The sequence below is a fragment of the Gorilla gorilla genome, chromosome 5 (genome assembly GCF_029281585.2).
Source record: "Gorilla gorilla gorilla isolate KB3781 chromosome 5, NHGRI_mGorGor1-v2.1_pri, whole genome shotgun sequence".
In the NCBI taxonomy this organism is placed as follows: Eukaryota; Metazoa; Chordata; class Mammalia; order Primates; family Hominidae; genus Gorilla; species Gorilla gorilla.
In genome coordinates this window covers 144,190,137-144,208,525 of record NC_073229.2, presented here as the reverse complement: position 1 = coordinate 144,208,525, position 18,389 = coordinate 144,190,137, and positions in this window count along the sequence as shown.

The window sequence follows — 18,389 nt, the reverse complement described above, 5'->3', positions numbered from 1 at the left end:
TAAAAACTACTAAGGATACATAAATTAAGTAATGCCACAGGGTACAATATTAATACACAGAAGTCATTCTATTTTTATATACTGCCAGCAGAAATTGCAGAATAAAATTTTAAAATAAATTGATTTACAATAGGTTCCAAAAAACATGCTTAACAACAAGGGTAACAAATGATGTGCAATACCTATATTCCAAACACTACCAATTTTGATAAATGAAATTTAAAAGCTAAATATGTGGATTGATTGGAAGTTTCAATATGGTTAAGATGTCAATTCTGCAAAAAGTAATCTGCAGATTCAATGCAATCCCCCAAAAAATTTTGAAATAATTGACAAACTTTAACATAAAATTTCAACTGTTATTTTAAATTCAGGGGGTACATGTGCAGGTTTGTTACATGGATATAGTGCATAATGCTAGGATTTGTGATACAAATGATCCCATTACCTATGTAGTGAGTATACTACGTGATAGGTAGTTTTTCATCCCTTGCCTGCCTCCTTCTCTCCTATCTCTACTAGTCCCCAGTGTCTATTATTCCCATCTTTATGTCCATGTGCATCTAATGCTTACTTCCTACTTATGAGTGAAAATATGTGGTATTTGGTTTTTTGTTCCTGAATCAAGTCATTTAGAATAATGGCCTCTGGTTGCATCCATGTTGCTGCAAAGGGACATGATTTTTTTATGGCTGTGTAGTATTCCATGGTAATATATACACAGACACATAAATACATATACATGTGTGTGATATATATAGATCACATTTATCACAATGATATATAAATCACACATATACACGGTGTATATATTATATATGTGAGATATATACATATATATATCACATTTTCCTTATTCAATCAACTAATATTAATGACCAATTGATGGTCAAGTGGGTTGATACCTCGTCTTTGCTATTGTGAATAGTGCTGGGTTGAACATACACGTGCAGGTATATCTTTGGTAGAACAATGTTCCTTTTGGTATATACCCACTAATGGGATTTCTGGGACGAATTGTAGTTCTATTTTAAGCCCTTTGAGAAATCTCCAAACTGCTTCCAACAGTGGCTGAACTAATTTACATTCCCTAAATAACCAGAGAACAACTACAAAAGCATACAGTCCCATCAGAAATAAACGTTCCCTTTACTCTTCATCTACATCTGTTATTTTTGGCCTTTTTTTTTTTTTTTTTTTTTTTTTGAGACGAGTCTCCCTCTGTCACCCAGGCTGTAGCGCACTGTCGCGATCTCGGCTCACTGCAAGCTCCGCCTCCCAGGTTCATGCCATTCTCCTGCCTCAGCCTCCCGAGTAGCTGGGACTACAGGTGCCCACCACCACGACCGGCTAATTTTTTTTTTTTTTTTTTTTTGTATTTTTAGTAGAGACGGGTTTCACTGTGTTAGCCAGGATGGTCTCGATCTCCTGACCTCGTGATCCGCCCGTCTCAGCCTCCCAAAGTTCTGGGATTACAGGTGTGAGCCACTGTGCCCGGCCTATTTTTGGCTTTTTATCGTTGTGGTTTTGTTTTGCATTCCTCTGATTAATAATGTTAAGTATTTCTTCATATGTTTGTTGGCCATTGATATGTCTTCTTTTAAGTGTCTGTTCATGTGTGTTGCCCACTTTTCAATAGTTATGTTTTGCTTGTTGAATTGTTTAGGTTCCCTGTGGATTCTGGATATCAGACCTTCATAATAAGAGTCATCTATGACAAACCCACAACCAACATTATACTTAACATAAGCCTGAAGCATTCTCCTTAAGAACTCTAACAAGACAATAATGCCTACTCTTACCACTGCTATTCAACATAGTATTGGAAGTCCTAGCCAGAGCAATCAGGCAAGATAAAGAAATAAAAGGCATCCAAACAGGAAAAGAAGTCAATTTATCTCTATTCATTGATACTATGATTCTGTACATATTCAAATATTTTTACAAAATATATCAAAATTTAGATACAGAGTATCAAAAGCAATGTTAAATAACGATATTGGAAAATTTGTATTACCTGATTCCAAGACTTAGAAACTCTAGAAATAGAATATTTCTATTGTCATTTGATTTTTTAAAGTCACCAAAGTTATCCAACGAGAAAAGAGAATTTCCACAAATGATGCAGAGAAAACAGTATACCCATGTGAAGAAAATGAGCCTTGACTCCTACCTCACATCACACAGAAAATTATTGCAAGATAGACAATAGTTCTAAACCTAATACATAAGGCTTTTAGAATAAAACCTTAAAGAATATTTTCACGAATCAGAAATATATAAACATTTCTTAGAAATGCACAGAAAACAATAACTATGAAAGTAAAAAATTGATAAACTCATTAAAAATGCCTGGTCATAAAATGATATTAAATGAATAATTAAGTAACAGGGAGAAAATATTCCATAACATACATCCAAAAAAGCAATTGTGTAATATATAAAATATTTCTACAACTGAATAAAAAAGATTAATAATCCAGTAAAAAATTAACAAAATGGATAAAGATATACAAACAACCAATGATCACATGGAAAAAAAAAGTACTCAAATTATTACTAGGGAAATGAAAATTATAATCACGACAAAATGCCACTACATTACCACCAGAATACACAAAGTTAAAAAGACTGATAAAACTACATATTCTGGGGATTCTTGGGCAACTGAAACTCACATACATTTGTTAGTGGAAAGATTTTAAAAGACAAATTTTTTGAAAACAAGTCTGCCAGTTTCTTATAAAATTAAACATGTGCCAGTGATGTGACCAACACTCCTACTTGTAGATATTTTTCCAATAAAAATTAAAACATATATTCGCAAAAAAAGACTTGAACAAAAATGGTCAAAGAAGCTGTATTTATAGCAGCACAAACTTGAAACATTTCAAGTGTCCATGAATAGGAGTGTATATAAATGCTGATATATTCATGCAATGGTCTATTTCTCAACATTAAAAAGAAATAGATTGCAAATGCACATATCAACATGAATTAATCTCAAGAAGATAAAAGAAGCTTGACACAATCAATTTTATATTGTATTATTACATACGTATTAAATTATAGAACAAGCAAAATAATCTATTGTGCAAACAAGCCAGAACAATGATTGCCTCTGGGGGTATTGACAGTGCCAGTACCAAGAAAGAGCATAAAGAAATTTTCTGTGATAATAGGAATGTTGTATATATTCATGGGAGTTTGGATTACACAGGTGTATTCATTTGTCGAAACTCTGTAAATATAAACAACATTCAGGCATTTCGTTGCATGTAAATATTACTCAAAAGGATAAAAACTAAAGTATTGAACTCTAGTTAATGATATGCATGCTGATTGCTGATGGTACTAAATGGTAATAAATGGTAAACAAATGGTAACTATATTAATACAGTTAATATAGTTACTTTGAGATACACAAAAATAATTGATGCATCAAAGGATGTATAAATTTATGGATAAATGGATACTTTTGTAACAAAAGGATCATAGTAGAATGTTAATGGTAGAATCTTGGGCATGGATATTTATTGTAAAATTCCCTCCGCTTTGCTGTGTATTTGAAAGTTTTCATAATAAAATGTTAGAAAATACTTGGAATATTATCTTCTCTGAAAATTCCCCTTTGTTTTTAAACAGTTAATACTCCCTTCTCTTGCCCCCAAACAGCTAATCTTCTCATTCCTCCCATAATAGGTTAATTTGACCTACTCTAGACGTTTGTATAAATGGAGTCATACAGTATGTATTTTATTGTGTCTAGCTTCTCTTACTGAATATGCTGATTTTCATTGGTGGGTAATATTCCACTTTATTATATCACAGAATTATTAACTTATTGACAGTAATTTGCATTGTTCCAGTTTCTGATTATTATAAATATAATTCTGGCAGGGTAATGACTCCCCAGTATTTCTAATATACAGGAAGAATTGAAAACCACTGGACTATGTGATTATTAAGATTATTTCTCATTAGAAAACTTGGTATTATGGCTGTCATGGGAAGGATGAAAAAAGATAATCAGCACTATAGTTATAGTTCTACTTCTGAGATACAGATGTCTCACAATCAATTAATACCTATCTAATTGGTGTTCACTTCCTAATTAGAACCAATTAAATTAAGCAAATAAACGGACTCAAAGTCCCATATGTGTCAGATTTTAATAGATTTTTAAAACATAGTTTGCTTAAAGTAAATGTGAGAAAAAATATGCCTAGTGTAAGGCTAGTTACGTAAGTTTAACACTATAAAGGTGTTTCTAATAATTATAACCTTGTTTGTGTGAAGTAGGAATGCAGTCTACATAAACAGAGAGGGGTTTCTGGGCAGCATGATTAAAAGCGTCGGTTGGGAAAATTATTCTTTATTTTAGTCTCTCAATTTTAGCCAGCTCTTTTATTTGAATAAAACTAATAATAAGCAAAATAAAGGCTACTCTCATGAGTTTGAGGAAACAAGTAAAATCACTACGACCAAATAAAAAAGCAGTTCTTATTGTGATGACATCCTGTCAGTGATTCTCTGAACTTATAATGACTGCTGTTTTTTTTTAAATCTCAGTATTAAAATGAGTAACATTTGGAAGAACAGAATACTCTATCACTCACTATAAAAGACTGATTTTTCAAATTACCTAGACACAAAAATTTAAACGAATCTTTAAAACAAAAGGTAAGTAAAAAACACATTCCCCTAAGTATTACATATAGCATAACGATAATATTTCATAAAGTTACAAGCAACTGTTCAATCAAATTTGGCCTGAGTCAGCCTACACCCCTTGAGCCCCTATGTAGAAAATTGCAAACTAATTGTATCAGTCCATTCTCACACTGCTGTAAAGATACTACCTGAGACTGGGTAATTTATAAAGGAAAGAGGTTTAATTTACTCACAGTTCCACATGGCTGGGGAGGCCGCAGGAAACTTGCAATCATGGCAGAAAGCGAAGAAGCAGCAAGCACCTCCTTCACAACACGGTAGGAAACAGAAAAGCCCCTCGGGGACTGCTGTTTATAAAACCATCAGATCTCGTGAGAACTCACTACCACGAGAACAGCTTCCGGGAAACCACTCCCCAGGATCCAATCACCTTCCACAAGGTCCCTCCCTCCACAGGTGGGAATTATGGAGATAACAATTTGAGATGAGATTTCAGTGGGAACACAGCCAAACCATAAAGAAACTGAAACCTAATTTAGAAGTATAACAAACAGCCAAGTTTCATCCAATCACAAGCAACCAGCTCGTTACACCACGCTCAAAAGGCAAGATGCCTACTTGCAGCTAATCAGGTGGTTTCTGTAATTTGCTTCTGTATTTGGCCTGTTAAAGCGCACTCCTCATATTGCTGAGCAGAGCTCTCTAAACCTCTTCTGGTTCTCAGTACTGTTCAATTCATGGGTTGTTCTTTGCTCTAATAGATTCTATTTAATTTGTCTAAAGTTTTTTTTAAACATAACTACAACCAAAGAATATACATTTAAGGATGTATATTGGTAAATGACTATATAAAAACGGGAAGTAGTGTATTTAGAGTGCTGATTGCCTTGAGTAGCCAGAGGCAGGTGAATGGAGGGAGAAAATTAGAGATAATTGTCAAGTTCTAGTTTTCATTTATAGGAGTGACTTCATGATTGCTCAGTGCATTTTTAACAATAAATAAGTAAATAAATCTCTACTTAAACAAAAGCAAAGTATGTGTGAACCAATGATGAGAGTCTTTCATTAACCAAAAATTATAAATTATCCACTTGTGTATACCTGCACTTAAAAAAACCAAAAACTAAAAAACAAATGAAAGAATCAAAAACCTGTCACAGTACTTAAAATTCCTGATCAATGAGAGACCATGTAACCATATGTTGCTATGTTGCATATGGGAAAAAAATATCTCAAATGTCTCAAGCCAGAATTTTGAGAATGTTCTTTTGTAAAGAACTCACAACTCTGAAAGAACCTAACCATCACATACCTAGCCAGATCTTTTGCTTTAAAAGTGAAATCCTGCTGACCATGTAATAAGTTATGAAACACAATTACCTATTAAAGTGTAGAAATGGCCTAATAAAAAAGATAGGTAAGAGACTAACACCCCAAAAGAAAAATAGGCAAAAGTTATAAGTAAGGAAATCACAGTGTAAGAAAACTTATTAATGAATAAACATGGTGGTAAATACATAGTCTCATTCATAATATTTGCTTTAAAAACAAATAAATGCAACATTGAGATTTATCGTTCATAACTCAGATTTGAAAAGGTTTTAAAGACTGAGCACACCCACTGCTCAAAAAAATCTGTGGAAACCAGCACAATAAAATCTGCTGGTGAGAGTGTGAATTAAAGCTGCTTTTTGGGAAAGCAAGTTGGGGATATGTATCCAAAAATAAAATATGTATATCATTGGGGGAAAAGGTCAAAGCCTGCTGTTTCAATATAATTCTTTGTATTTTGAAGGTGCTAACATGTCAACCATGCACATTTCTTCCTTCACATTTATTGGTCATGACTTTATATGCAGAGATCAGATGAGAATGTTCAATTTTTCCAGATAAGAATTCAGACAATAATCAAAAGTAAAGGCTACATTTTATAAACATGATGTTTAGCTTACAAATAATACTCCATAGAATGTTAAAAAAGTGAGTGCCGCTGAATAAATAGGTAAATGTGGTTCATGGAAAGACAATGGTTTATTTTTATCCTCAGGTCAGTAGAATTTAATCAAGAGTCTGAACCAATTTTGTACTTTAATAAAGCCATCCACCAAAGGATGTTAGTTGTGAAGTATATACACAGAGGAAAACAACTAAATAAAAATTTACCATCAATGCTTTTAGCTTAAGTGAGCTTTCAACTTGGAGGTCATGAAATGATTATCCTGTAAGAATAAAGATTTCCATGATTAGTATACTGCTTATTATTAAAAGATAAATTTTCTAATTACAGCAAGATCCAAAGTAAATTTAAATCTTTTGCTGAGCTTAAAAGAATGGAAGGTCTTCTGAGTTGAAATAAATGAAAATTAATTACCTTAGTAAATATAAATAGGTGAATATGAATAGGTGACTTCATTCAGTTAAGGCAAAACAAACTCTTACCACAGTGATTCTGACATTGCAATTCCAATTGAAAAATAAGTAGTCAGTCCCCAGCTTTTAATTTTTTTCCCCAACACAAGTACACTGCCCTAACAGTGCTTCTAACTCACACTGAAGCTTATAAATACTTCTCAAATAGCTACATAATCTACATTAGAGAGGACAGTTCCCAAGTAAGAGAAGATGTTTGGAGGGTTAAAAACATTCTGCTGGAGTAAATAAAATGTATGTAAAGTAAGGTTAAAAGCAAGAGGGTTCCCAGATACATTAAGAAAAAAACACTTTAGAACATAGAAAATCTTCACAAGATTCTCCTCTGAAGAGACATGTAGAATAAGAATGAACCCTCAAGAGATACAAAGGAATAAAAATAATACAATAACCACAACAAAATTTGTGTTACTATGCTTCAAAATTTGCATCATTTTTAACACATTATCTTTTCTCATCCTTACAGCAACCTTGTAAAATACATATTACTAAGCTTGTGTTATATTTGAGATAACAGAGAATTAGAAGGTATATTTCTTACCCAAGGCAACTGGTATACCTGGAGTGAGCAAGCCAATCCAAGATATTCATTTTTCATTTATCCTATTAGGTTCTGAGTTTCATGGGCCTCATGGTACAATGTATACCCTTGTGTTCATTAGGCTGAGAACTTCTATATGCTTTAGTGACTTCACAGTCAATAGTACAGCATGATGCTTTTGTATCTGATTTGGCTCTGGTTCCTACTGAGACTTGATCTAGTTAATATCCTAGAAGAGGCTTCCCTATATTCTTATTATTCCTGTTAGGGTCCCGTTAAATTTATGCCCATCCCTGCCAACCACCACTACTACCCTTGGTTATTATGCAAACATTGTTCTGACATGTTCTGCTATAGCCTGAACAACTCTACCATCCTGCCATATCCACTGTTGGAATGCTAACTATTAACATCCAGATAGAATGTGAGTTGCCCATACTCTCTTGAACATTTTTCTTTGGATTTACATTAATCTCCAAATAAGCCATATCCAAATTCAAGCTAATGCATCTGTGTTTCCAAGACTTTTCATGTCCCAGTTTAGATAAAGATTCTATTTGCTTGAATATTTGAGTTGAGTCCCATGTAGTTTTGCAACTGAATAGCAAATAAGCTAATATTTATTGAGTGCTGACAAAGTACTAGACATTGTACTTTTCATGTTTCTCTCATTCCATAAATACAAAATTCTAGGTCTAGGCATTAAGTAGTATGCCCATTTTATAAATGAGAACACAGAGGCAAAAAGAGGTAAAGATTCTTGCTAAAAGACAATAAAGTCAGGATTTCAATCCAAGCATTCTGGTTTTTTAAGTCTGACCTGTAAACCCTGCATTATATTCCTTCACAGAGTGAAATTATGTGATTTTGACTAAAGCTATCAACAGTGAGGCTATTTCCTCAAGGGAAGAGTGTTCACCTCTACAATAATCATTGGATATTTCATCATTGGATATCATTGGATATTTTAAGAGTCAAAGGGTTGGATCAGGCAAAAAAAAAAAAAAAGAAGAAGAAGAAAAAAAGAAAAAAAGAAAAGTATGTTCCCCATTTAATTAACCTTGCCTTCTCCTGTCAATCCAAAGCAAAACCAAACATGGCAGTTTCTATCTGTTCTCTTGTGATTGCCTTGACCTTGCACTCATTATAAGATTAGAAGTGACAACAGCATTGTAGCGCCACTGGATGTCACCTTTCACTTCTTTGATCCAATCCATGTTCTTCTCATCACTACCTACCCATCCCTCAAAACCTAGCTCTGGTGTCACTGTCCCCAGGAAGCCTCACTTGAGCCCATAAACTTTCCTAAGTGCCTTTCTCATAAATGACTATGACTTCTGTATTTTGGCATAGTCTGTTCTGCCTTGCCGTAAAATCAATGTGTGCCTCTCTGCTCTGAAACTGAGAGTTCTTTGGAATATTGCTCTGCTTGAGACTGTCACAGCAAATAGTGTCTAATACTTTGCAAGAACATGAAAACCTCTAACCTCTGAATGTTTGTAGTTGGGCATTAAGTAGCTATGTTTATTGAGTATAATCCCCTTTATGAAACCAGAAATGTAAAAGCCTGCAACTAGTAAATTCATAGTTACAATTATAGCTTTGATCTTGGAAAAATTACAATGTGCTCTAGTCCTCAATTTTCTCATCTGTAAAATGTGATCATTCATGGGACTCTTGTAAGGCTTAAATAAGTTCCTTATAAGATATAAGCATTTATATAATAATTTCTATAATGTTATGATTTGTTTTTGAAAATTGAGCAAGAAGGAATATCATTTCTGGCTCTGGTTTGCAATAGCAACACTGGAAAAGATGAAGTAAACTATACTTTCTTTATTATTCTCTTCTATTCATTCTGAAACCAAGCCAGAATAAGTCAGTAGGAATTATGGAATAAAGAAGAAAAAGAAGAAGGAGAAAAAATGACACAAAGACCTCTTGTCAGTTAAAGTGAGTAGGTTTTCCTATTTTTCAATAAATATTTTATTTCCTTATTCAAGTTTGATGTAGTGCTATGATTTCATAATCTTAGGATTCATTTTGAACACTGTGAGAATCTGATTTGCAATACTTCAAAGATATCTTTCCCCTTCTGTGACCATTAGCCACAAATTTTGCAATGATTTACAAGACAAGATGTTTTACTATCTTGATGTGCCACTGAAACACAATTTGAACTACCAGAGGGGATCTCAAACATTCCCTAAGTCATAGAATGGAATTTTGGACACAGAACTTTCCCATAAACAAAAGAAGCCAAGTTATATGATGAGAGACATTTTCCTGAATTGTGAAAGAACCAGAAGTTAGTTGTCATGTCAAATAATTAATTTATTCATTAACTTCCCCTAATTTAAAATTCAATAATCTTGTTATCCCAAATAGGATCAGTTCTCATCAATTCATTTATTACAGAACAATTTAGATTTTCATTAGTTTAGAGCTACTTTTCTTCCCTTCTAACAACTTAAAATATTTTTTAAAATGATGTGAATTGTTTAACGCTGATTCCCTTGGCCAACAACAATATAACTTTCCTGAATAGACTATCAGAGAAAAGGTACAATGTATGGTTCAATGTCATTTTTCAAAGAAATAAAGAGCTGAACTGAAAATAAGTAAAATAGATGTCAGACATGGTGGAGGCCAAGCAGATACTCTGGATGAAATGGAGAAGAAGACCCCTGTAGCTGCAGATTTGAGAACAAACCAGAAATGTTCATTTTCTTACATGCAAATCAAAATTTTTGGTTTGCAAACAGTTGGAAGGAGGTAAACAGGGTAAGGACAAAAACTTCCCTGGACTCATTTGGTCTTCCTCCTGAAATGCTAAGATTCTTGAAGGCAAGGAAAGTGTGGCGGTTCACTGTCATATTCCAAGTGCCTGGAACTATACCTGACATTTAATATATTCTCAAAACAATTTTAATAAATGCCAGATGCAAGAAAATGTGATAAACAAAATTACTTAAAATCAATACATAAAAAATAAAGAATTATATGTAAGGACAATATTAAGAGAGATTTATTTGAAAGGCAGTTTTGTGGAGAAGTTAATGTAGCAACCACCTGACTGGGCCTACTGTGAAGTGGGAAGAAATGATAGGGAAATAAGCCAAGTTAGTATTCAGTATTTGATGCCAGTGAATTAATGTACATGAAGTTTCACAGATAATCCCCTAAATCCTATACCGTAAGATAGCAATAATATGAATGATTAAGTACTATTGTATCATTCTGCAGCTACAAAAAATATATAAATCTTGCGATTATGGAAAAATTATAAGAAAATGGCTTACTTTAAATTTCTTTGACTAAAATAAACTTATGAATTCCATGCATGAGAATATCCCATGCTCTCTGATTTGCAGCAGCAGTTGAGTGAAAAGGGTTATTTATATGTGTATATAAACTTCAATTGCAAATATTTAAACCACAGATCTAAATAGTGCATAAATATTTGCTATATTAATTGGATAATCAAGTAATTAATTAAATTACAATTATCTACCCGAGCTCTTCCTAAGTGTCCAGGACTCAAAAAAAAAAAAAAAAAGGTATGGTCCTTCCCTTAAATCATAGGAAAATGTAACTCAGTGCTGTGGAAGAAACCTATTACCTCCCACAGAAGATCCATTTAAAGTAGTTGGGGAATTTATTAACATAATGCTAAAAGCAGAGTATTAAAAGATAAGTGAGAGTTAACCATATGAAAAGGGTAATTCAGACACAGGAAATATAATATGCAAAGTGTGAAGAGCCGGAGAAAGCACAGGAGCCCTGAGAAACTGCAAGAGATTTGATAGGGTCACCATCAAGAAGGGTTTTAACACTGTAAGTTTATCTCGAAACTACTGTTGAAGTCAATTGTGCTATAAGGATCAAAGTCATGGAGAGAAAAGTTAAAATTCAGATTAACTTTGCCTTCATAGAAACTCTCTTTAGGATGATGTTGCATACTTCAAATAGATTAGGAGAAAGGAAATACACGTGTTCAAGCCACATATGTTCTACATACACTCACAAATACAATCCACCAGATAAACACGTTTAAGTTTACTTGTTAAAAAAAAAAGAAGGAAAACTTTCTTAGTCACTAATGCACCCAATATGTTTGATATATTTATATTACATATAATAATATTTATATTTCAAGGTGAGGTGAAAACATTCATTCGAGATTGGAAAATGATGACCACATTGGTGGCTAAGTAATAAAAACAGTTTTGAGTTGACATTAACTGTGCAGATACTGGAGCTGGGATTTAATTGGGAAGTCATGATAACAGGAATAAATTTACCCTCTATACATGTGTTTTGTTCCATGGTTAGAGAAATAAGGTTCCTAGGTTATTAGCATGGACTCGATTGTTTCAAGGCCCCAGTCACTGGCAAAATAAATGATTGCCCCCTTTGTCATTATTAGTAAAGGGCACTAGAAAAGGTGCAGGAATCATTTAATGAGCTTGGACTAAAATTTTGAAATTGTTTAATGTTTCTAAAGTTTAGTTTACCTGACTGCAATTGGTAATTCTTCTTAAACTTTATAATATAAATCTATCCATATGGAGCAATCTAGCTTATACAAATTCCTAATATATCTGAAAATTTATTCTTAATATTGACCATATTTTCATCAAAAACTATCTGGTAGAATCCATCTGCCCAGCCAGGAGTCCTACATCATCTGAAATCATTTTTAATATCTTCTTTTAGTGGAACATCTTTTTTTTAAAAAAAGTAGCAATTTTTGTAATTCCCTTAAAGAGTATACTATATAATATGTAAAATGTTTCATTAGGCCTCTGAAAAGTGATATAAATACAGAGTAAGCTGTGATTTTTTTCTCTTTAATGTTTTGGAAGTCCCAATGAGACTGTTTCCTACTTGCATAAAATGCCACATATGTAATATTCCTTACTTTGACTCTATTAACTTTTACTTAAAAACATGCCACAATATAGTTTCTTCTAATGTTGTTTGTTTGTTTTACACAGGTTTTTCTAAGTCATAAGTAATAGCTAATCATCAAACTAGAGCTTGAAAGAGAACCAAATCCACATGTTTCCTATTAATATGTCAACACTGAGGCTACAAGTTTAGCGAAAGACATCGAATTGAAGTCAGAATATGCACATTACCAATGCCTTGTATCTTATTTACAAAATGACCTTATAACCACTTTGCAATTACTCTTCAATTCAGAAAAGCAGGCCATAACCATATAGGTTGAGTGGCATAACATGGAAGGAGTGAAAATCATACAATTCATACAATGTGTTTTTTCATGTAAATTACGTTACGCCAAATGCTGGTTATTAATATTTCGGAAATTCAAGAAGACAGCTGGAATAGCACAGGGAGAAACTCACAACAGCAGAGTGCAATCTATCTAAGATGGCTATATTTGCAATAGATTAAATATAATCTGCTATAAAATAACATCTATTATAGATATGAGCATTATCAGAAAAGCTGTTGCATTCATATTATTCTAGAAAGATTCACAAAAACTAAAGGGATGTCAAATGCCTATAATTCTGCCCAAACCAGATTATCGTACATTATAACTTTTAGGTACATAAATGAACATTTCCTTTAAAGTCAGGGAAATTCTTTAGTAACAGTAACTAATTTAGAATTGTCTAAATTTTTTGAATAAGAGTTCTAAAGATTAGGAAAAACAAAAAGAGTGAAAAGTGGGAAGAATAAGGAGGATATCTCTATAACTTCTATGTTTTAACAAACTATTCCATCTACAAAACACATGACAATATGCCCAAGTAACTGATTAAAGAATAGTATCATGCCTACTTGACTTTTGTACCAGTAAAAAAAAAAGACAACATCATCTTTGGACCTTTGGACGGTTCTCTGTAATAAATCAGTCTCTTCTCTCTTATTTATTCTGATTCACCAAGATAAACATATGAAGAAAACAGTATGAATAAAATGAATAAATGCATGAATAAAATGTTTTATTTCAGTGGCCCCTTCAGTAGAGAATTTATAACATATTCAGATATGTTTCTATTCTGCTGAGATACACTACTACTGTCTATAAGTTTTAAAGCTTGTTATATTTTTATTGTGAAATTCAGTAGTTAAGATTTTAAAAAAATAGCAATCAACTAATTATAAGGAAAATAAAAGGCAAGGATTAAGCATACTTTTTTAAACACTCATTTCAAAACAATGGTTGTAAACTATTTAAAAATATATTTAAAGTCCCTGTTCATATAACATTAGGAAAGCACATTTTATAACTTGAGTATAATTAAATTATTTCACTAAAAATTATTTTGAATATATGCTATTTCATATTAAAGGCTAGAAAAGGCAGCCAAAATGACAAATCCCTTATTATGGTCTACTTATTAGCATAAACACATAAATGAAAACCATGTATAGATATCAAAGATTTGCTTTAACATTAGAGTGAGTAGTTTTCATAGCATTCAAAAAAAAAAATGTGTTGTGAGTTACAAGTTCAGGCAAGGTGAAATGCGATAAAGTTATTTTCAAGATCGAAGGAAATCTGTAACACTTAAAGATTACTTTTTCACAAGATGAGTAATTTCTGTTTGGTTTTTATAATTTCTCCAACACTTCAGAAGATGTGTAGGTCCATATTCCCTCATGGCCATTCTGATTTAGACACCTTGCAATTTTGAGCTCTCTCGTAGAAACACATATGCAAAGGACATGCCTTAAAGCCTTGTTAGAATAAATTCATCTTATTTCAATCTGTAATGTCATCGAAAGGTTAATTTGAAAAGTGACTTCATTTTAATTGCTATAGCTATTAAGGCCAACTAAATGTTTAGGAGAGTTTGTCCTAGAACACCTAATTTATGAAAAATCTAAAATCTCAATTTAAAAATCAAACACAAGTAAAACTCAAACGTATCTCTTGTTTTTCTCCACTCCACTTGTCATATTTAAAATTATTACAATTCCATTAACATCAAACAATCTCAGAGTGTATGAGGTAAAGTTTAAATGTCAGCTTCACTATTCCTCAATACATTCTTTTCTGTTCATCAGATAAAATATTTGAATAACCATCCAGGCCTTTTCTCTATGCAGTTTAGTACATATTCTATACACACCATCATATGGATTTTTTAAACAAAAAAAATCATACTATAAATATCTTTTGCAAATTAAAATCTATATATATATTCCTTCATGGAACAAAAATTCGTGAATATACTGCCACATTATCACAAATCTACTTCATTTTTTGTAAAGGGCACAGGATATTCCCTAAAGCAGATGTACCATGGTTCAATCAAACATTCTTCTACGGATGAACATGTTCATGGCTTTTAAAAATTTCTCTTGCCCAGGTGCAGTGGCTCACATCTCTAATCCCAGCATTTGGGAGGGAGAGGCGGGAGGATCACCTGAGATCAGGAGTTGGAGACCAGCCTGGCCAACTTGGTGAAACCCCGTCTCTATTAAAAATACAGAAATTAGCCAGGCGTGGTGACAGGCACCTGTAATCCCAACTACTCAGGAGGCTGAGGCAGGAGTTTCACTTGAAACCAGGAGGCAGAGGTTGCAGTGAGCTGAGATTGTGCCATTGCACTCCAGCCTGGGCGACAATAGTGAGACACCGTCTTTGTAGAAAAAAAAAAAAAAATTCTCTTAAAATGTGTTACCCTGATACTCTTTTACAGATCATAGTTGGGCACATGTACAAACTTTTCTTGTGTCTGAATACTTTGAAAGGAATTTCTAATAAAAGGTTATGTCTATTTAAAATTTAGTTATGCATAAGTAGACCTCAAAAAATGATGTTTATTTTCCTGTCTTAATTTCCATTCATGTTCAATACTAAATATCATCCATCCTTTAATTTTTCCAATATAATATGTAACAAATAGTATTGATTGATGTAAAACAATTTCTTTTTCACTCATTTTCAATGAGTCTGAGCATTTTTCAGGTACTTATTGGCCATTTGTGTGGCCTACCATAAATTTTTCATTAAGATGCTCTGCAAGCTTTGCTCTTACATTGTTTGGGGATTTTGTATAGAAAGGAATTCATATATAATGGATGATAATTTATTTATTTAATAAATATTCTACAGATATGTATTCCAAACCTGCATCTTATATTCCATCTTTTATATTTTACTATACTGATTTAAAATTTTATATTGCCATGCTGGTGCGCTGCACATATGTAACTATCCTGCACAATGTGCACATGTACCCTAAAACTTAAAGTATAATAAAAAATAAAAAAAATAATTTTATATTGCCAAATCCGAAGTTTACAGTTCTAAAAATTAAGTAATAAGCCTATATGTCTATCATTATAAAACTATTTTCTCATATTCCAATCAAGCACTGTCATATCTTTTCTATATTTAAGACACTTGAGCATCTTCAATTTTTGGTATAGGGTTAAGTTGGGGTTTAACATTATTTTTGATACAAATCAATAACTAACTTTTCAAAAGGCATTTATTTAATAGCTTGTATTTTCTCATCTTAGCCACTTTAAAATTTCAATTTTCTTTAGCGTGACTTGACCCCATCTTTATAATGTATTTACATTTCCTCCTCAATTGCATCCTTATTTGCACCTTAACTTATTTTCCAATCTTCCAGAATCAAAAGTTTCTCCCCAATTAAGTAGGACCAGTAGTGGGGGTGAAAAGCAGACACATACAAAATCCACTGTTTTAAATTCAATCTCTGGGATAAAATGTCAATGAATTTACATGTCCATAAAATCACAATGTACATTTACATTCAGTTATATAAATGGAAGATATGTGAAATGGAAGATACATGTAAAGTATGCCCAGTCACTATTGCTCTACAGATGAACTCTGAAAATAGCTATTGATATTTTCCAAAAAGTCAAAATTAATATTTGTCATTACAGGTTTTTAAACAACAAATTTTAAAAGGAAATGGGGAAAGCAAGCCAACAATCAATTCAATATGCTTGTGTATCCCACTGCTGTGAAGAAACATTCATCATTCTGCAGCATCAGTAAACGCCTCATCCTGCTTCTACCAGAGGGCATTATTGGGCCCCGACAGTGAACATTAAAAGAAAGGCGGATTGCAGGCTAGAAAATTAACAAGAGGAAATGAGAGAGAAGGAAAACATTGTTCTAATCATTCTTTGAGTCCTTATAATTATGAAGTTAAATCATTCCTTGAGGGTTATTATGGTGATAGCTGTATAATGAAGAGGGGGCTGGCAGATTAGGATATGTTATTTCTAAGATTGTATATAAAGTGAATTTAGAAAAAAGCAGCAAGAAAGTTATTTCTTTTATAGAAAAACATCATTTTGATTTTAGTCAAGCAATTCAACAGTATTTCTTAAAAGGAAAGTGAAAACTTGAAGCCCTTTCCAAAGCAATGTAAAGCAGATACAGAGGATTGAACATGTTATTGTTTTGGTCATTGTTAGTGGAATTGAACCTTTGAAGATGCATTTTCCAGATGTTTGTTATTATTGTTATTGTTATTATAATTAAAACAAACAGTCTTTGGCATTGCTGTTCATATTTAGAGCAGTTTAACCTTACTTTCAAACCCTACATTTACAGTTCCTATGATTAAGAAACTTAGTTATAAATCTATTTACTCTTAAAATTAAGTTTGAGATCTTATCCAAATTCTGTGTGCTACCACCCCACTTCTTAAACTCATTTGCATAAATATATAAATAAATATCTATCAATATTTTTAAAAAATAAATGTTGAGGTAAAATTCACATAAGCACAAAACAAACCATTTTAGAGAGAATAATTCAGTGCATTTAGTACACTCTCAAGGCTCTGCAACCAACTTCAGTTCCAAAGCATTTCTATCACTGTAAAGTAACCCCTTACCCACTAAGCAGTTTCTTCTCATTCCCCACTTCCCTTATTCCCTAGAAAACACCAGTCTACAATGTCTATATGGAACGATCTATTGTGAGTATTTTATGAATGGAATCATATACATGGGACATTTTCTGTCTAACTTCCTTCTTTGGCATAATATTTGGGGGGTTCATCCACAGTGTGGGTATATCAGTATTTCATTCACTTTTATATCAAAATAATATTCCATTGTATGTATATGCAGTGCCATAATTTGTTTATGTATTCATCTGTTGATGGAAATTTTGGCCGTTTTCACCTTTTGGCTATTATGGCTTATTCTGCTATGCACAGTCGTGTACATATACTTGTTTGAATACTCGTTTTCAAAATTCTTTTTGGTTTGTACCTAGGGATGGAATTGCAGAGTTATATGGGAATTCTATTTTTAACTTTTTGAGGAACCACAAAACTGTTTTCCACAGAGATCGAACCATTTCCACCAGCAATATATGAGGGTTCTAATTTTTCCACATTTTCATCAACACTTGTTATCCCCCCACCTTTTTTTAATTATATTCTTCCTAGTGGGTATGAAATGGTACCTCATCGTGGCTTTTCTCTCATTTTCTCTTGTTAGTTCTCTAGCCTACAGTTCACTTGAGCAAATTAGTCCTTTGATCAATCATGTAATAGGGGATCATTTATGTATAACTTCCTTTATTAGCATAATATTTAGGAGGTTCATCCACAATGTGGTGTATATCAGTATTTCATTCACTTTTATGTCAAAATAATATTCTTCCATAAAAAGAATAAAATTCTGTCATCCTTGGCAAAACAGATGAGATTGGAAAACATTATGTTAAGGGGAATAAGCCAGGCATGGGAAGATG